Genomic DNA, 20,623 nt, shown 5'->3' with positions numbered 1-20,623 from the left:
TTAAAAGTCTCTCTACCTGCCGTGGCTCCGTGCGGCTCCCAGAAGCAATGGCATGTCCCCACTCTGGTTCCTAGGCATAGGGGCAACCAGGGGGCTCCGCATGCTGCCTCTGCCCCAAATGCCAGCTCTGCAGCTCCCATTGGCCCGCAACAATGGGAGCTGAGGGGGCAGTGCCTGCAGACAGGGCAGAGTGCAAAGCTGCCTGGCCACGCCTCCGCATAGGAGCTGGAGGGGGGACATGCCATTGTTTCCAGGAGCTGCCTGAGCTAAGCGCCACCGGGAGCCTGCACCCCTGACCCCACCCCCGACACCCCAACCCCAGCCCTGATCCCCCTCCCGCCTCCAAACCCCTCGATCCCAGCCTGGAGCACCCCAAACCCCTTATCTGTGGCCCCACCCCAGAGCCCACACCCCCAGTCGGAGCCCTCACCCCCTCCCGCACCCCACTCCTGAGCCAGCCCGGTGAAAATGAGCGAGTGAGGGTGGGGAGAGTGAGCAACAGGGGGGGAAGGGGTGAAGTGAGCAGGGGCAGGGCCTCAGAGGAGAGGCAGGGCAAGGGTGTTCGGTTTTGTCTGAGTAGAAAGTTGGCAACCCTATAAGACACACCCCTCTGCCAGAGATAAGTGCCTAGAGTCCAGGCTGCAGGGAGGCGCTTGCCTCTGCCTGGGACTCTCAGTTGTAAACCCTCCCTTGAGGTTAGGCACCTAGGCCGTTTTGTCAAGAAGCCCAAGGAGCAGAGGAGCAGCAGCAGCTCCCTTGTAACTTTTTAGCCCAAGGGGTTGAGGTACTCACTTGGGATGGGGAAACCCCTGAGGGGGTTAAGGGATTTGTACAGGGACCTGCCACCTCTCAGGTGAGCGCACTAACTGCTGGGCTATGGGACAGTCTCATGGGGGCTCCCTCAGCATCGGTTGCTGAAGCTGTTCCACTGTGGGCTTAATAATGAAAGAATCACTGGGCCAGAGAGAGAGAGAGCGAGAGAGAAAACAAGCACAAGAATGACTCTGTAGCCTGGTGGTTAGAACCCAGACATAGGAGACCCAGGATCCGCTCCCCTCCTCCAGGGATCTTTTCACAATTATTTATCCACAGTGGAACTGCTTCAGCAGGAGGGACTGAGAGCACCCACAGCAGCGTTTCCCACAGCCCAGGGATTAGGGCACTCACCTGAGAGGTAGCAGATCCCAGTTCAAATCCCTTTACCTGAAGGGGGACTTGAATTGGGGGTGTCCCAAGTGAGCACCCTAACCACTGGGCTAACAGGTATGAGGGAACGCCTCCTCTTCCCCCTCTTCCCCCCCATCGCACTCAAGCTCACCAATGGGGCCCAATCCACATGGTGAGGTCTGAGCACGCTTGCAGGCTCAGGCCCCACAGGTGAGTGAGGCAGAGGAACACCTATATTCCCCTGGTTTGTGCATCCCTCTGAGATTTAGAAGTCTGGACCCTTGGCATGGGGCTGCAGTGCACACGCTCAGAGACAGAAACACAGGAAATTTTTACTGCAAAAATTTAGATGCCAAGTGAGTTTGGGCACCTATAGACTCAGAGGCAATTGAGCAGGGGCTTTGTGGATCCCAGAGGAGCCTGATTTTGGTGCCTAAAGTAGCAGGTAGGTGCCTAAGTTCTGTTGTGAATCTAGCCCTTCATTTTTCTGTGCCTCTGTTCGCCATATGGGAAAGGATAACAGGATTTCCGTAAGGCACAGGGGTGCAGTGAGGATAAATACATTAATGACTGTGAGATGCTCAGATGCTATGGTAGTGGGGTCACAGACGCGCCTAAGGTAACCATACAGGACAGCTTAACTTTGTGCTGGAGAAGAGAGTGACAGCTACTGAGTTATCAGCACCTAAGGGTTTCCCAGAGACCTCTGAAGTTATGTTCTACACTGCAATAAAACATGGGCAGCCGGCCTGTGTCAGCTGACTCAGGCTCGCGGTGCTAAGGCTGCGTGGCTATAAAGCTACAGTGTAAACATCCAGGCTTGAGCTGCAACCTGGGCTTTGGGACCCCGCAATGGGGGAAGGTTCCAGAGCCTGGGATCCAGCCCAAGCCCGCAGCCTGGACATCTACACTGCAGTTCTACTGCCCGGCAGCCCGAGCCCCACGAGCCCAAGTCAGCTGTCACAGGCCAGCCATGGGTTTGTAATTGCAGTGTAGTCCTACCCTTAGTCTTAGCAAACAAAAAGAGGGCTACATTCAACATCTGAATTGCTCAGCGAGATGTGCACACACAACTCCAGCCCTGCCACATGCTACTGTTGTGAAAGACCAGTCCCACGCAGCCTGGAACCTCTGTTACCCAAACAAATTGCTCCTTCAGGGTTTGAGAGCATGGTTTCTATAGGCTGAGCTGCTTTCCTCCAGACCTTAAAGACATGAGGCTAAATTCAAATCTGGCATAAGCAGGTGCAACTCCCTTTGAATTCAAGGTCCAGTGGTAAATATTCTAAATATTAGACTTGGTAGGTTGTTGGCCAGATGCCTGTGCACTTTGGTGGATGCCAAAATCTTCCATCATGTAGACAAACCATTAGGTTTAGAACATTTATAAAGACAGACAGGAGCTGGGACCTTTACCAAGGAGAACAAGAGTATCATCAAGAGTAGGGTAGTCAGCTAACACTGCAGCTCATTTCTCCTCCAGAAATGCTAATACGCCGGTGTGTTCCAGAGGGAGGAGGAGAACATCTTTAGTAAGACTCATGCTTTGTGTCATTCCAAATGGGGGGATGTGTCATTGATTGGCAGAGTCTGAGATGGAAGAATAACGTGTTCAGTTGTATTTAGGTACTGATCTGTAAGGGTAAGCATGGAAGGAATTCCTTCATTCCTTTGTCAACTTTGTGAGTGACAAATATGTGAGTGGAAAATGAAGATAAAAGTTGGCTTTACTTTTCACTGTTTCTCTCATGAAGATATGCTTAATAGTAACATTCTGCTACCACACACACCCAGATTGGAAGGGCTTCAAATCTAGAAGTCTGGATCTATATTTGGGCTTTGGGAACTGAAAAAGGCCAATTTCCGATTCCAGAACTGAAATTAAGCCTGGACTTGCCCATTCTCTGGTTCCTTGCGTCCACTGCTCCTGAGTCTGTCCATCTTTACAGAGCTCGTGTAGCAACCCTTATAAATCTATTTTGCGGAGGGTAATGGGGAATACTTGCTTCTTTCTCTGCCTCAAAAAGTAATACTTTGCTCTCTCTGGGGCTCTTTATCCCAGAGTATCAAATCAAATCATTCATAAACACAACTCTCCCATGTGGTAGGTATGTTTTATTTCCACTTTATACGTTGGTAAAGAGAGACAGAGACATTACATGACTTGCACAAGCCATAGAAGGAGTAATTGGCAGAATTGGGAATAGATCCCAGAAGCCATGACTCCTAGTGCCTTGTTCTAACAATTATACCCCACTGCTTCTCTTGAATTAGTGTTTCCCCTATCCAGACTCTCATTTTGTGTGGCTGCACGTAACACCTATTGCTAGTTTACTTATACAAGCAGTTTACATACACATTGTTAACCCCAGCACCAGTCAGCAGTGAATGAGACACTAACATCTTTTGAAATCCATGTTTAAATAAGACTGCCCTAAAGAATCTGAACTGAAGGGTTGCAATCAAAATGTGTCATATACATCAGATTGTTTTCCTTCTATTAAAAAAATATCCACCTCAAATGGTTTACTCTTCATACTGTGACAACCTGCATAGAACTTGGAGGGAGTAGTATAGATTGCAGGAGGGAAGAATTTGGAGATGGCACCAGAAAGTTAGTTTGTGTGCACATGGCTTGAATGCTAGCTATAGTTACAGCATCTTTGTAGACCGTTCTCTTGATAGAAAGCCAATTTCATGTTAGAAACAAATTTAGTTTGGAGTGCTTTCATATTATTACCAAGCTGTCAGTATATGAAACACATATGATGTTCAACCTGAATGGCATTTAAAATAGCATTATACTTCATGGCAATTATGAAAGTTCAGATGGCATAGCAACAGCACACTGGCTCCTACTCCACTTTTTTTCCTTGCAGCTAGTGTATGGGCTATGGCAGAAGGGACATGGCCAGGTTTCTCCCTGCACTGGGCCACAGGAAGACAGCATAAATTAGAACAGAATTCCCTGCCCACTTCTGAAATGCACTGTGCTGTCTTCGGCCAGAACCTTGTCTCTATTTCATGTGTATATTATTTGTTGTAATTAAATACACAGCGTTAAAGGCAAGCAAAACATATGGGATTCTTGTTGTGTGTTTGCTACCACAGCTGTTTGGCTCCATAACATAAGCACCTACATGGAAAATTTATTTTGTTCTATTTGCTGTGGGTAGTTGCACATCCTTAGAGGAGAAGGCTCCCTTTTCAGGCACCACACAGATGCGGGCCAAAGTGAATCTACTCCCCTTTCACATGTAGCAAAGAGAATGAATAAATAAAGGACATTTTGTTATTTTCTCTCTCATGTCATCTGCAGGGGAATTTCACAGAAATGGGCTGTATCTTTTCTGGATCAGGTCTCAAGAGAGAGAAGCCAAGTTTTCCTTGAACAGTGAACAAACCTGTTTGTTTCTATTTAACAATTTTGGTTGAGGTTTCGCACAGCTAGTGGGGTGTGTGTATATAACACACACCCACCAGAGAGAGTGTGCAGTTTGAGGAAGTGCAGTATCTGGTGGCAACAGCCGCAGCTGGCAAAACCAACACATTTGTCAGTCTAATAAAGTATAATTCTACAAGCATCCAAGACCCCAGAAGATCTTTGAGGTACAGCATACACAGTGACAGCAGATGTCATTCTCTTCCGTATGGCCTTGAAAACGCAGATTTGGTTCCCAAGCTGGGGTGGCAGCTAGCTACGGTCTGTGTGGTTTTCAGCTTATGAAAAAAAACATTAAATATCTGACAGAGAATAGAGCTGTAGATGCAACGCGATTTTGTAAAGGTACATTTTTGGTTAGAATAGCTCTTCAGAATTCAGGTCAGTCGTGCAAAACAAATGTGCCATGGGCTCTTTCCGACTGTAACGATCAGGGGGATTTCCATGTCGTCGTAGAATAAGAGAGAGTCTGAGGGCTCGTCTAGACAAACAGTTCGTGTGCAGCAAGCTGGGGTGTAAATCTACACTGCAGTAGCCTGGCTTGTGGGCTTGAGGTTTCCAAGCCTGTGCTTGAGTGTCCACACTGCACTGTAAATCTGGATTTACAATTGCTTGACCTGGTACTCACAGCCCTGTTAACTTGTCCATGCTGCATAATGAAGACCTTCTGACTTGGGTCTGCAGCTTGGTCTATGTCCACACTGCACAATGACAGGGCTGGGAGCAGACTCACAGTGGGACTCGGGCTCTGACCTGCTCCTATAGCAAGTCCTGTGCACTTGCTGACCTGAGTCTGACTGAATTATATATAGATGGAAGGGGGACTTTGGCTCAAACTTGAGTTAGAGTCCAGTCTTAGTGTGCAGTGTAGACGTGCTTACAGTCTCCATGTGAAACCTGCTGCCACACACTAAAGGTCCCTTACTGGACTTCGATCTACCCCACTTTGAAACAGGAGTAGTTCAATGTGCACCAGAAACTGTTACTGCATGGTATCAGGATCCACATTGACATATATTGAGCAACAGACTAGTGCACTATAGACTTATACCCCAGCTTGCCGCACACTAACTGTTTGTCTCAACAGGCCCATAGATATCAGACCAAATTTATAGAAGATGCAACTTAGACTATCTCACACCGATTTAAATTCCCTGTCCGCTCACATTCTCTTAGACCTCCTGACTCCCACTCAACAGATGCATAAGTGAGTCTAAATTGGTGCAGTTTACATGCCAAAGAGACCAAAGTGTAAAAGAAGAGCATGTTTAACTGCTCCATCCGCTCTCCCATCTCACACACTTTGACGCAGTGGTTCTCAACCAGGGGTACGTGTACCCCTGAAGGTACGCGGAGGTCTTCCAGGCAGTATGTCAACTCACCTAGATACTTGCCTAGTTTTACAACAGGCTACATGAAAAGCACTAACAAAATCAGTACAAACTAAAATTTCATACAGACAATGACTTATTTATACTGCTCTCTAGACTATACACTGAAATGGAAGTACAATATTTATATTCCAATTGATTTTATTATATAGTAAAAATGAGAAAGCAAGCTATTTTTCAGTAATAGTGTGCTGTGACACATTTGTACTTTTATGTATGATTTTGTAATCAAGTAGTTTTTAACAGAGGTGAAACTTGGGGGTTATGCAAGACAAATCAGAGTCCAGAAAGGGGTACAGTAGTCTGGAAAGATTGAGAGCCACTGCTTTAACACACAGCTTCTCCACTATTTTTCCCAAATCCTGGTTTTGTCACAGCTTTGCTTGGGAAAGTCAACAACTGGATCTCAGTTTCCCCATCTGTACAGAGGGGATGAAGCAGAACCTTGCTAATCACACAGACACCTGAGTAACCCACTGTGGGCTATATGAGTGCCCAAATACTAACAAAGCAAAGCTAATGCATTACAGTGTTCTCTCTCGATTTACTTTGCAATTGCAGTTTAGCTCTATTTACAAATGTTCTTCACTAAAAAAAATAATGAAGCCTCAGTTACATGAGACAGGCTACAGCATCTGATATTAAACCTCTGACAAGAAGTGTGGACAGTACCATTTTTGTGTGTAAATTAAAAGAAGCCTGTGATGGGGTATATTCAGCCATTGCAGCTCCCTGCTGGGGCCCTTTGGTCCTACTGCACCCCACCCCAAGAAGCAGTGAGCTGGGAAAAGAAGGAGCAGGGAAGGTGGGTCCTCCAAGCTTGCCTAGGTAGGACTCTCCAAAGCAGCCATTTTGGAAACCATAGAGACCTGGTCCTCCAAGGGCTAGAGGAGCTAGCCACAGCCAATCAGGGCCCTGCTGGCCCAGATAAAAGGAGCTGCTTGGCATTAGCAGGTCAGTCCCTGGCTGGAACCAGAGGAGTGAAGATAGGTACTCCTCTCTGGCCAAAGGAGTTCAACAGTCACAGAGAGTTTATGGCTGGCTGAACTTACACAGCTGTGATTTCAGAGGGAAAAGGACCTGGGGACATTGACTCTGATATAGGGCTGGAGATAAAAGCATCCAGTAGGAAGAGGCCCAGAGAAACAGCAGTGGCAGACTGAATCAAGCAGTACATGGCTGCTGTGTGTAAAGTCCCTGGGTTGGAACCGGAGTAGTGGGTAGCCCTGGTTCCCCTACCACCACAGGAAGGGGGAAGGGCTTATATGAGACACCGAACAACAGGCTGAATTTAAAGAGCCCAGAGCCAGGGCTGGAGACCCTAGTGAGGGCAAATAGACTGTCTTATTTGTGGGAGTCTTTAATATTCCAGAAGGGGTTCATTAGGACTCCATGATTCAACCAGAGGGCCAAGCCACTGAAGACCTGCCAAGGTCAGCTGGCAGCCTGCAGGGGACACTAGGGTGAGGACTGTGGCACTGCACCGGGCCACTCAGAAATGCTGAAGAGGTGACTGCCCCTTCACAGAGTCAAATTTTGCAGCCCTTCATTGAGCAAAGCTCCTGATATCTCTGTTAATTTAGTGGGAGTGCTGCTCCATTCAAAACCACAGGGTGAGAGAGCAAGGGAAGGAGAACTAACAGGCTATTATCTCTGGTGAACGCTGATCAGGAGCCATTTCAGTTCTTCTGCCAAGGAAGTTATAGTTTTTATGATCATGTGCAGTTATTTCTGATTTAGAATAAGTAAATGCATATACAAATTAGGCGTGGCCCTTCTGTGCAGTAGAGTCAATAAGGTCACTCACAAGAGTTAAAGGCAAGCAGGATTTGACATGGATAAATTATTAGTTCATTTTATATAGGGCTGAAAGAGAAACACCTTTGCTTTAGTATAAGTCTGGCTCTCATCTTCCCTCCCATGATGCCCAGCTCACGAATCATTGGGACATCAGATGCCAAAACTAGGTCTGGAAAACAAGCTTTCTTCTTTGTGCATGAGCTGGTCAGTTCCAGTGCTAAGCATAGTGGATGACAAGATACAGACCTGTTGGACTCCCAAACTATTACCAACATCTAAGCATTTTGAAATCTATGGGTGAAAAGCACTTTGCACATATAACTTCTGAGCAGCAGCATCACCAACTCACCATCAATACTGCAAAAGCAGACAGTTTCATGAACTGGTCACCTTCTCCAGCTATACCATAGACTGTCTGCCATACACTGGGTGCCCTTAAAAACTGACTCTGTCATTTCTAGAAGAATTCCCCATTATAGAGCTCTCTGTCTCTACTCATGGATTGGTATGGTCCTTGTCACCACAGTAGCTAAGGATGGGATTTTTTCAAAACCACTTGTAAGTGGGCGAACCCCCCTCACACTGACCTCAGTGGGAGTTTTGCCACCACTGACTTCGATGGGAGCAGAGTTAGGCGAGTGCAGAGTACTTCGGAAAAACTCTACCCACTATCCCTCTCAGGCAGAGCCCACCTGGATGCAGGGGAGACTTGGATATGCTGAGCTGAGGAAGGCCAGGCCTGAGGTCCCTGAGAGTTTCCTATGCTGTGTTCAAATGCTCAATAAACCTTCCTGTTTTATGCTGGCTGAGAGTCACTCTGATCTAGAGAACAGGCATTATTCCCTTTGGGAGTGGAGGCCCTGGGGGTCCAGAGCGAGTGGACTCCCTGAGGGGGCCCATGGTGAGAAACAGGGTGCTAAGGCTCAGAGAGGTGTGGCTCCAGGAGGTGGAGGGGCTTAACCCCCGAGAGAGAGTGGACCCCCAAGAAGGGCTGTCTCACTGAAGGGGGTTCCCCCCACGGACTGCATGGGGCCAAGAGTGGGCAAGACCTGCGAGTCTGTGACAATGTGGTACTCTGTAAGGTGTCTCTGAAGACAGCAGAACCTTTCAACGCAGTAAACTTTAAGTGAAATGCACTATGTATGGAGTCATTTATTTGGCAAGTCAATAATACACATCAGCATCTCGCCCCAGCTCTTCTAGAATGGCTTAGCTAATAGTAGGTTTCAGAGTAACAGCCGTGTTAGTCTGTATTCACAAAAAGAAAAGGAGTACTTGTGGCACCTTAGAAACTAACCAATTTATTTGAGCATAAGCTTTCGTGAGCTACAGCTCACTTCATCACATGCATCTCTAAATATACTACCAAGTACATAAAGACTAACAATATTTTCCACATCTCAAGGACGATTTTAACCAGTTGATGAAGCTCACGAAAGCTTATGCTCAAATAAATTGGTTAGTCTCTAAGGTGCCACAAGTACTCCTTTTCTTTTAGCTAATAGTATGAATTCAGATCCACACATGAACTATATCTCTCCTGCAACTGTCTAGCCAAATACCCTGCAGATAAGCACAAAATACTCTCAACAGTCGAATCCCTCTTGGATTCCTACATACCAGTCCCTCTCTGCTCTGATGCAGGAGATTGTTAGCGCCAACTGCTGAAACCCACAGAAATTTCCTGAAGCAGTGCATGTGACACTCTGAAAATTTTCATCACTTCAGCTCCTGCATTCTTGGTGGTTCAGCAGGAATTCCAGGCACATCACAGCTTCAGCTGCCTCAGAGTAACTCCCCCTCCATCCTTCCTCGGTAGCTCAACTTCGAGATCTGCTCCTTTGTTACAAATCACAGCCTGAGCAGCCACTGCCCCATACAAAAGTTGGGGGCATCACTCCTGCCAATCCCAAGTAGGGCAGGAGGTTCCTCCTTTCCAAACTCTTCTTGTCCCTGTGTGGTTCCAATCCGGTGATCTCTCCACGCATTCAAATCCTCCACGGTTCCCAGCTGCCAATGTGCCTCTTTGCTTATTCCATTTCTTCTCCCTCTTCCCTTCCCCACCTCCCCCAAGCTATTCCCTATCACTGCTCAGGGACGTGTTTCTATGGCAACTAAGTACTGGGGTTGTTCAAACCATCATAGGAAAACTTAAAGGTAAAAGGTCTCGTTGCCAATTCTGTATAATATATAGTGCCCTGTGTTTGTAGGTTAGGATGTATCCCACATTCTACACATGGGGAACTCAAAGCACAGAGAGATTAGAGGTCATTTTTCAAAAGAGCTTCAGCTTTTAGGTGCCCAATGTGGCACACCTGCAGCGTGAATTTCAAAGGTAACTGAAGGCAACGGGAGCTGTAAGCGCTCAGCACCTTTGAAAGCCAGGCTCTGTGTGTCTCAAGGGGTTTGTTCAAGGCTGCACAGTGAGTCTATGGCAGACATGTCATTAAAATTCAGAAGAGTTCTTGGTTTCCAGGTCAGTGATCAGTCCACTAAACCACACTGCCTCCAAAAGTAAAATGGAACAGAGAATTATCCCAGGGCTGCTCCCACACCACTCCGACTGCATGATACATAGTGTTAACATACAGCAAGTAAAACGCACAGAGACACTGGCCTGATTCTCCTTACCCCAGTATAAATCCCTAGATCGCATGCCCTGATTCTCATGGGTGACTTTAATTTTCCTGATATCTGCTGGGAGAGCAATACAGTGGTGCATAGACAATCCAGGAAGTTTTTGGAAAGCGTAGGGGACAATTTCCTGGCGCAAGTGCTAGAGTAGCCAACTGGGGGGGCACTTTTCTTGACCTGCTGCTCACAAACCGGGTAGAATTAGTGGGGGAAGCAAAAGTGGATGGGAATCTGGGAGGCAGTGACCATGAGTTGGTTGAGTTCAGGATCCTGATGCAGGGAAGAAAGGTAAGCAGCAGGATACGGACCCTGGACTTCAGAAAAGCAGACTTCGACTCCCTCAGGGAACGGATGGCCAGGATCCCCTGGGGGACTAACTTGAAGGGGAAAGGAGTCCAGGAGAGCTGGCTGTATTTCAAGGAATCCCTGTTGAGGTTACAGGGACAAACCATCCCGATGAGTCGAAAGAATAGTAAATATGGCAGGCGACCAGCTTGGCTTAATGGTGAAATCCTAGCGGATCTTAAACATAAAAAAGAAGCTTACAAGAAGTGGAAGGTTGGACATATGACCAGGGAAGAGTATAAAAATATTGCTCGGGCATGTAGGAATGATATCAGGAGGGCCAAATCGCACCTGGAGCTGCAGCTAGCAAGAGATGTCAAGAGTAACAAGAAGGATTTCTTCAGGTATGTTGGCAACAAGAAGAAAGCCAAGGAAAGTGTGGGCCCCTTACTGAATGAGGGAGGCAACCTAGTGACAGAGGATGTGGAAAAAGCTAATGTACTCAATGCTTTTTTTGCCTCTGTCTTCACTAACAAGGTCAGCTCCCAGACTGATGCTCTGGGCATCACAAAATGGGGAAGAGATGGCCAGCCCTCTGTGGAGATAGAGGTGGTTAGGGACTATTTAGAAAAGCTGGACGTGCACAAGTCCATGGGGCCGGACGAGTTGCATCCAAGAGCGCTGAAGGAATTGGCGGCTGTGATTGCAGAGCCATTGGCCATTATCTTTGAAAACTCGTGGCGAACGGGGGAAGTCCCGGATGACTGGAAAAAGGCTAATGTAGTGCCAATCTTTAAAAAAGGGAAGAAGGAGGATCCTGGGAACTACAGGCCAGTCAGCCTCACCTCAGTCCCTGGAAAAATCATGGAGCAGGTCCTCAAAGAATCAATCCTGAAGCACTTGCATGAGAGGAAAGTGATCAGGAACAGCCAGCATGGATTCACCAAGGGAAGGTCATGCCTGACTAATCTAATCGCCTTTTATGATGAGATTACTGGTTCTGTGGATGAAGGGAAAGCAGTGGATGTTTCTTGACTTTTTGTTTCTTGACTTTAGCAAAGCTTTTGACACGGTCTCCCACAGTATTCTTGTCAGCAAGTTAAGGAAGTATAGGCTGGATGAATGCACTATAAGGTGGGTAGAAAGCTGGCTAGATTGTCGGGCTCAACGGGTAGTGATCAATGGCTCCATGTCTAGTTGGCAGCCGGTGTCACGTGGAGTGCCCCAGGGGTCGGTCCTGGGGCCGGTTTTGTTCAATATCTTCATAAATGATCTGGAGGATGGTGTGGATTGCACTCTTAGCAAATTTGCGGATGATACTAAACTGGGAGGAGTGGTAGATACGCTGGAGGGCAGGGATAGGATACAGAAGGACCTAGACAAATTGGAGGATTGGGCCAAAAGAAATCTGATGAGGTTCAATAAGGATAAGTGCAGGGTCCTGCACTTAGGACGGAAGAATCCAATGCACCGCTACAGACTAGGGGACGAATGGCTAGACAGCAGTTCTGCGGAAAAGGACCTAGGGGTGACAGTGGATGAGAAGCTGGATATGAGTCAGCAGTGTGCCCTTGTGGCCAAGAAGGCCAATGGCATTTTGGGATGTATAAGTAGGGGCATAGCGAGCAGATCGAGGGACGTGATCGTTCCCCTCTATTCGACATTGGTGAGGCCTCATCTGGAGTACTGTGTCCAGTTTTGGGCCCCACACTACAAGAAGGATGTGGATAAACTGGAGAGAGTCCAGCGAAGGGCAACAAAAATGATTAGGGGTCTAGAACACATGACTTATGAGGAGAGGCTGAGGAAGCTGGGATTGTTTAGTCTGCAGAAGAGAAGAATGAGGGGGGATTTGATAGCTGCTTTCAGCTACCTGAAAGGGGGTTCCAAAGAGGATGGCTCTAGACTGTTCTCAATGGTAGCAGATGACAGAACGAGGAGTAATGGTCTCAAGTTGCAGTGGGGGAGGTTTAGATTGGATATTAGGAAAAACTTTTTCACTATGAGGGTGGTGAAACACTGGAATGCGTTACCTAGGGAGGTGGTAGAATCTCCTTCCTTAGAGGTTTTTAAGGTCAGGCTTGACAAAGCCCTGGCTGGGATGATTTAACTGGGAATTGGTCCTGCTTCGAGCAGGGGGTTGGACTAGATGACCTTCTGGGCTCCCTTCCAACCCTGATATTCTATGATTCTATGAAATTGGGAGTAACTCCACCGGCCTGAAAAAAGCTTACGTCCCATCACATGATCAGTGCAAGTCCTATTGGCTGAACTTACTCTGAGGGCAGGACACTTAAGAAGTAACTTCTAAGAACAGTTGGCTTTATAATTAACCCTTTCATACACTACATCACAAGCAATGTGAAATAGGGGTTACCAGACTCTTAGCCCTGGTCTACACTAGGACTTTAGGTCGAATTTAGCAACGTTAAATCGATTTAAACCTGCACCCGTCCACACAGTGAAGCCCTTTATTTCGACTTAAAGGGCTCTTAAAATCGATTTCCTTACTCCACCCCTGACAAGTGGATTAGCACTTAAATCGACGTTCCCAGCTCGAATTTGGGGTACTGTGGACACAATTCGATGGTATTGGCCTCCGGGAGCTATCCCAGAGTGCTCCATTCTGACCGCTCTGGACAGCACTCTCAACTCAGATGCACTGGCCAGGTAGACAGGAAAAGAACCGCGAACTTTTGAATCTCATTTCCTGTTTGGCCAGCGTGGCAAGCTGCAGGTGACCATGCAGAGCTCATCAGCACAGGTGACCATGATGGAGTCCCAGAATCGCAAAAGAGCTCCAGCATGGACCAAACGGGAGGTACGGGATCTGATCGCTGTTTGGGGAGAGGAATCCGTGCTATCAGAACTCCGTTCCAGTTTTCGAAATGCCAAAACCTTTGTGAAAATCTCCCAGGGCATGAAGGACAGAGGCCATAACAGGGACCCGAAGCAGTGCCGCGTGAAACTGAAGGAGCTGAGGCAAGCCTACCAGAAAACCAGAGAGGCGAACAGCCGCTCTGGGTCAGAGCCCCAAACATGCCGCTTCTATGATGAGCTGCATGCCATTTTAGGGGGTTCAGCCACCACTACCCCAGCCGTGTTGTTTGACTCCTTCAATGGAGATGGAGGCAATACGGAAGCAGGTTTTGGGGACGAAGAAGATGAGGAGGAGGAGGAGGTTGTAGATAGCTCACAGCAAGCAAGCGGAGAAACCGGTTTTCCCGACAGCCAGGAACTGTTTCTCACCCTAGACCTGGAGCCAGTACCCCCCGAACCCACCCAAGGCTGCCTCCTGGACCCAGCAGGCGGAGAAGGGACCTCTGGTGAGTGTACCTTTTAAAATGCTATACATGGTTTAAAAGCAAGCATGTGAAAGGATTACTTTGCCCTGGCATTTGCGGTTCTCCTAGATGTAGTCCTAAAGCCTTTGCAAAAGGTTTCTGGGGAGGGCAGCCTTATTTCGTCCTTCATGGTAGGACACTTTATCACTCCAGGCCAGTAACACATACTCGGGAATCACTGTAGAACAAAGCATTGCAGTGTATGTTTGCTGGCATTCAACCAAAATCCGTTCTTTCTCTCTCTGTGTTATCCTCAGGAGAGTGAGATATAATTCATGGTCACCTGGTTGAAATAGGGTGCTTTTCTTCAGGGACACTCAGTATAGCCCATTCCTGCTGGGCTGTTTGCCTGTGGCTGAACAGAAATGTTCCCCGCTGTTAGCCACAGGGAGGGGGGAAGGTTGAGGGGGTAGTCACGTGGTGGGAGGAGGCAAAATGCGACCTTGTAACGAAAGCACATGTGCTATGTATGTAATGTTAACAGCACGGTTTACCCTGAAAGAGTGTAGCGACTGTTTTATAAAATGTGTCTTTTTAAATACCGCTGTCCTTTTTTTTTTCTCCACCAGCTGCATGTGTTTCAATGATCACAGGATCTTCTCCTTCCCAGAGGCTAGTGAAGCTTAGAAAGAAAAAAAAACGCACTCGCGATGAAATGTTCTCCGAGCTCATGCTGTCCTCCCACACTGACAGAGCACAGACGAATGCATGGAGGCAAATAATGTCAGAGTGCAGGAAAGCACAAAATGACCGGGAGGAGAGGTGGAGGGCTGAAGAGAGTAAGTGGCGGGCTAAAGAGAGTAAGTGGCGGGCTGAAGACAGGGCTGAAGCTCAAATGTGGCGGCAGCGTGATGAGAGGAGGCAGGATTCAATGCTGAGGCTGCTGCAGGACCAAACCAGAATGCTCCAGTGTATGGTTGAGCTGCAGCAAAGGCAGCTGGAGCACAGACTGCCACTGCTGCCCCTCTGTAACCAACCGCCCTCCTCCCCAAGTTCCATAGCCTCCACACCCAGACGCCCAAGAACGCGGTGGGGGGGCCTCCGGCCAACCAGCCACTCCACAACAGAGGATTGCCCCAAAAAAAGAAGGCTGTCATTCAATAAATTTTAAAGTTGTAAACTTTTAAAGTGCTGTGCTTAAAGTGCTGTGTGGCATTTTCCTTCCCTCCTCCACCACCCCTCCTGGGATACCTTGGTAGTCATCTCCCTATTTGTGTGATGAATGAATAACGAATGCATGACTGTGAAGCAGCAATGACTTTATTGCCTCTGCAAGCAGTGATTAAAGGGAGGAGGGGAGGGTGGTTAGCTTACAGGGAAGTAGAGTGAACCAAGGGGCGGGGGGTTTCATCAAGGAGAAACAAACAGAACTTTCACACTGTAGCCTGGCCAGTCATGAAACTGGTTTTCAAAGCTTCTCTGATGCGTACCGCGCCCTCCTGAGCTCTTCTAACCGCCCTGGTGTCTGGCTGCGCGTAACCAGCAGCTAGGCGATTTGCCTCAGCCTCCCACCCCGCCATAAACGTCTCCCCCTTACTGTCACAGATATTGTGGAGCACACAGCAAGCAGTAATAACAGTGGGAATATTGGTTTCGCTGAGGTCTAAGCGAGTCAGTAAACTGCGCCAGCGCGCCTTTAAACGTCCAAATGCACATTCTACCACCATTCTGCACTTGCTCAGCCTGTAGTTGAACAGCTCCTGACCACTGTCCAGGCTGCCTGTGTACGGCTTCATGAGCCATGGCATTAAGGGGTAGGCTGGGTCCCCAAGGATACATATAGGCATTTCAACATCCCCAACAGTTATTTTCTGGTCTGGGAAGAAAGTCCCTTCCTGCAGCTTTTGAAACAGACCAGAGTTCCTGAAGATGCGAGCGTCATGCACCTTTCCCGGCCATCCCACGTTGATGTTGGTGAAACGTCCCTTGTGATCCACCAGAGCTTGCAGCACTATCGAAAAGTACCCCTTGCGGTTTATGTACTCGCCAGCTTGGTGCTCTGGTGCCAAGATAGGGATATGGGTTCCGTCTATAGCCCCACCAGTTAGGGAATCCCATTGCAGCAAAGCCATCCACTATGACCTGCACATTTCCCAGGGTCACTACCCTTGATATCAGCAGATCTTTGATTGCGTGAGCTACTTGCATCACAGCAGCCCCCACAGTAGATTTGCCCACTCCAAATTGATTCCCAACTGACCGGTAGCTGTCTGGCGTTGCAAGCTTCCACAGGGCTATCACCACTCGCTTCTCAACTGTGAGGGCTGCTCTCATCCTGGTATTCATGCGCTTCAGGGCAGGGGAAAGCAAGTCACAAAGTTCCATGAAAGTGCCCTTACGCATGCGAAAGTTTCGCAGCCACTGGGAATCGTCCCAGACCTGCAACACTATGCGGTCCCACCAGTCTGTGCTTGTTTCCCGAGCCCAGAATCGGCGTTCCACAGCATGAACCTGCCCCATTAGCACCATGATGCATGCATTGGCAGGGCCCATGCTTTCAGAGAAATCTGTGTCCATGTCCTGATCACTCACGGGACCGCGCTGACGTCGCCTCCTCGCCCGGTATCGCGTTGCCATGTTCTGGTGCTGCATATACTGCTGGATAATGCGTGTGGTGGTTGATGTGCTCCTAATTGCCAAAATGAGCTCAGCGGCCTCCATGCTTGCCTTGGTATGGCGTCCGCACAGAAAAAAGGCGCGGAACGATTGTCTGCCGTTGCTCTGACGGAGGGAGGGGCGACTGACGACACGGCTTACAGGGTTGGCTTCAGGGAGCTAAAATCAACAAAGGGTGTGCCTGTACATCAAGGAGTATTTCAGGCAGGACTGCACGGAGGGTTCCAATAAGAAATGGTGCACCAAAGTTATCGTTGTTATTGGAACAAGGAGGTTAGCCTGGCCTCTGATTGATACATGGCTAGATTAACCTCGCTGCGCCTTCTCTGTGACTGACTGCAGTGTGATCTAGACAGGGGAGGAGGAAAATGAGTACAAAACAAATCTGGTCTATTTCTTGTTCTGACCCACTCCATCTATCCTTTACATCTTTGGCTGGCAGCAGACAAAAAAGGCGCGAAATGATTGTCTGCCCTTGCTTTCACGGGGGGAGGGAGGGTGGGAACGGGGTCCTGACGATATGTACCCAGAACCACCCGCGACAATGTTTTAGCCCCATCAGGCATTGGGATATCAACCCAGAATTCCAATGGGCAGCGGAGACTGCGGGAACTGTGGGATAGCTACCCACAGTGCAACGCTCCGGAAGTCGACGCTTGCCTCGGTACTGTGGAAGCGCTCCGCCGAGTTAATGCACTTAATGCACTTAGAGCATTTTCTGTGGGGACACACACACTCGAATATATAAAACCGATTTCAAAAAAACCAACTTCTATAAATTCCACCTAATTTCGTAGTGTAGACATACCCTTAGAGTTTGTCTACACTGGCACTTTGTCAGCAAAACTTTTGTCATTCAGGGGTGTTAAAAAAACATACACACACACCCTGAACGACAAAAGTTTTACCGATGAAAAGCGCCAGTGCGAACAGCAAACTTTTTTGACAGGAGCTCTCTCTTGTCAACAAAGCCACAGCCGCTCATGGTGGGTGAAAGTTTCTTGTTGGCCGGAGAGTTCTCTCCTGCCGACAAACAGCTGCTACACTGAGTGGCTTTTAACGGCACGGCTGTAGCGGTGCAGCTGTGTCGCTAAAAACTGCGTAGTGTAGCCATACCCTTAATTGATGGACACTTTTGACTTCTAAAGGCCTCATAATGTTTGTCCGTTTTTTAAAAAGTGCTTTTCTTTTTAACTTATTTCTCATAGTTTTTTGAGAGGAACACCTTCCCCCAACCCCATTCCCCGTCTTGGTCTTTGTTAGCTAGACACAAAATGAGAGACAGTGCTTACCATCAAGCACTCACATGACATCTGGTCCCTGCCTTCCATTGACACTTAGGTATTTAAAATAGGGCAAGGGGTGGGTGGGAGAACAGGACTCTGCCCAGGGAGGGAGAAAAGGCAGGAGGGAGGAAAATCCAGAACTGGGACTGAGTTGGGATAACAGGAGTCAGGGCTCTTGGTTGCCCCATCATCCCTGTGGGCGACCTGACGGATGCCCGACTCATGCATAATGTCAGCAGTGGTAGGGTACCCTGCTAATGGGCTCTCCCACATGATCTTTCAGCTGTTGAATCTGCCCTCAAAAATTTCAAGGCCATTCAAGTATGAAGATGACATCTACCTTGTTTCAAGAGAGAGAGACTCTAAAAAAAGACTGAGGACAACCTGAACCAAGACATGGCAGCCATCAGTGGCTATCGCAAGAAGTATAGACTTAAGCTCAATGTGCCAAAGACAGTGTCGTAATGCTTCCATCTCAACCCCACCAAAGCTTCACAAGAGCTCAACATCTTCTTGAATAGAGAATGACTAGTACATGATCCAAAGCTGGTATATCAAGTTGCAGTGGGGGAGGTTTAGGTTGGATATTAGGAACTTTTTCACTAGGAGGGTGGTGAAACACTGGAATGTTACCTGGGGAGGTGGTGGAATCTCCTTCCTTAGAAGTTTTCAAGGTCAGGCTTGACAAAGCCCTGGCTGGGATGATTTAGTTGGGGACTGGTCCTGCTTTGAGCAGGCGGTTGGACTAGATGACCTCCTGAGGTCCCTTCCAACCCTGAGATTCTATGATTCTATGATCTAGGAGTAACTCTAACTCACACATTCACCTACCTCAGGAAGTTAGCTCAGATGATTAAGAGCAGAAACAGAAGCCTAAATAAGCTTGTGGGCTCAATTTGGGGAGCTAATGCACAAACACTGCACAGCCTGGCACGAGCTCTCTGCTACTCTGCTGGAGAACACTGTGTTCAATTCTTCCCACACAAAACTCGTTGATGTATAATTGAATCATATTAGGAGAATAATAACAAGGACTATGAAACCAACAAACGGCTACCAGCTCTCTCCAATATCCTGCCTCCTAACATCAGGTGTTAAATCGCAGCAAAGAACCTCCTTGACAAAATCAAAAGATACCACAATTCCCACTTTTCAAAGATATATGAGAGGCACCTTGCCACTGACTCATCAGCAAAAGACCAACCTGGGCTATGTTACTGACCAGCTCTATTTGGGATGCTGCCACGTTGTGGGGAACAAGCTGCATCCTCTGTAAAAAACTCCTTCCTCATCACTCAGCCTGATGAGAGACTGCCTGGCTTCAAGCTGCCATGTTCTCGCTGGAGCAAGCTCAACCATTTCAGATGTGGGGTGGCCAGGTGTGGAGTGAATGACCACACCTGGGCACTCAGGACCTCTGTGTAGTCACAGTGCAGCTGGAAGTCCTGCACACCACCTGAACGGTTGCTTATCTCATGCAGATTTGTCAGAAGGCCTTCCCTGACTTCACATGGCTTACCCCAATGTTAGTGAATGGCTAGAATGTGTTGAATACTTACTTAAGCTGTTCTGATATTTTCTTTTTCCTATACACCTCTGTTTTATCTTCCTATTTCATACTTTGGTATAACAAAGATTGGAAAAAAGTTCAGAGAAAACAACCAATAATAAAATAACTGGACTGTTAGAGAACCTGACCAACAGACTCACCCCTCTCCCGCCGCATCAGGATCAAGGTCAGTGATGGGATTTAAGTCGATGGGGCCTAACATTCTGCTAATCATCACATTGCTGCTCACAAGGCCTCTATTAATGAAGCCTTATGAGGCTACTCTGACAGAGCCAAGAAGTTTTCCCTGCCACTGTGTTGCATGGAGATCATCTAGCCCTTTAAAAAATCCTCAAATAAGAAAATATAATAAAAGCACAAAAAAAAAACAACACACCCCACCACCCCCACCCCTGAAATCCTACGACACTCAGACAGGGATCTATACTGAAAATACATTGAGACAGAAATCTGACTATTCATATGTGTATGCTTATTTATATGTTAAATGAGCCTTTTGATTTAATAGATGTTGTTTGGATGACATACCCTGAATAAAGTCCTTTAGTCTCCTTGGAAACAAAGTGTCAGTGGTCATCCTTTCAATACTCATAGATTCCAAGGCCAGAAGGGACCATTGTGATCATCTAGTCTGAGCTCCTGGATAACACAGGCCACAGACCTTCCCCAGGTAATTCCTAAAGCAGATCTTTTAGAAAAACATCCAGTCTGGATTTAAAAATTGTCAGTGATGGAGAATCCACCTCCACCCTCCGTAAGTTGTTCCAATGGTTAATTTCTCTCACTGTTAAAAATTCATGCCTTATTTCTAGTCTGAATTCATCTAGCTTCAACTTCCAGCCTTTGGATCATGTTATACCTTTCTCTACTAGACTGAAAAGCCAATTGTTAAATATTTGTTCCTCATGTGGGTACTTGTAGACTGTAATCAAGTCACCCCTTAACCTTCTCTCTGTTAAGATAAATAGATTAAGGTCCTTAGTTTATTGCTCTGTGGCATGTTTTCTAATCCCTAACTCATTCTCATGGCCCTTCTCTGAGCTCACTCCATTTTATCAACATCCTTCTTGAATTGTGGACACCAGAAC

At 47.5% G+C, this 20,623-nt stretch overlaps 1 protein-coding gene across 4 annotated transcripts in view; it reads right to left on the bottom strand.

Moving 5' to 3' along the window:
* Nucleotides 1-20,623, bottom strand: part of MAPK4 (mitogen-activated protein kinase 4) — a 156,129-nt gene that overhangs the window by 73,255 nt on the left and 62,251 nt on the right. Inside the window, exon 1 of one of the 4 annotated variants that reach the window (XM_084627803.1) lies at nucleotides 9,421-9,856. The exons of the other annotated variants lie outside the window; for them this stretch is intronic. The gene's annotated coding sequence lies outside the window, so the exon portion shown is untranslated. Of the gene's footprint in view, nucleotides 1-9,420; nucleotides 9,857-20,623 lie in introns of those variants that run through there. 4 annotated transcript variants of the gene reach the window in all.

This window comes from Lepidochelys olivacea (genome assembly GCF_965140295.1).
Source record: "Lepidochelys olivacea isolate rLepOli2 genome assembly, chromosome: 5".
Taxonomy (NCBI): domain Eukaryota; kingdom Metazoa; phylum Chordata; order Testudines; family Cheloniidae; genus Lepidochelys; species Lepidochelys olivacea.
Note: the sequence above shows the minus strand (reverse complement) of the source record. Positions and strands in the feature narration are given on the sequence as shown.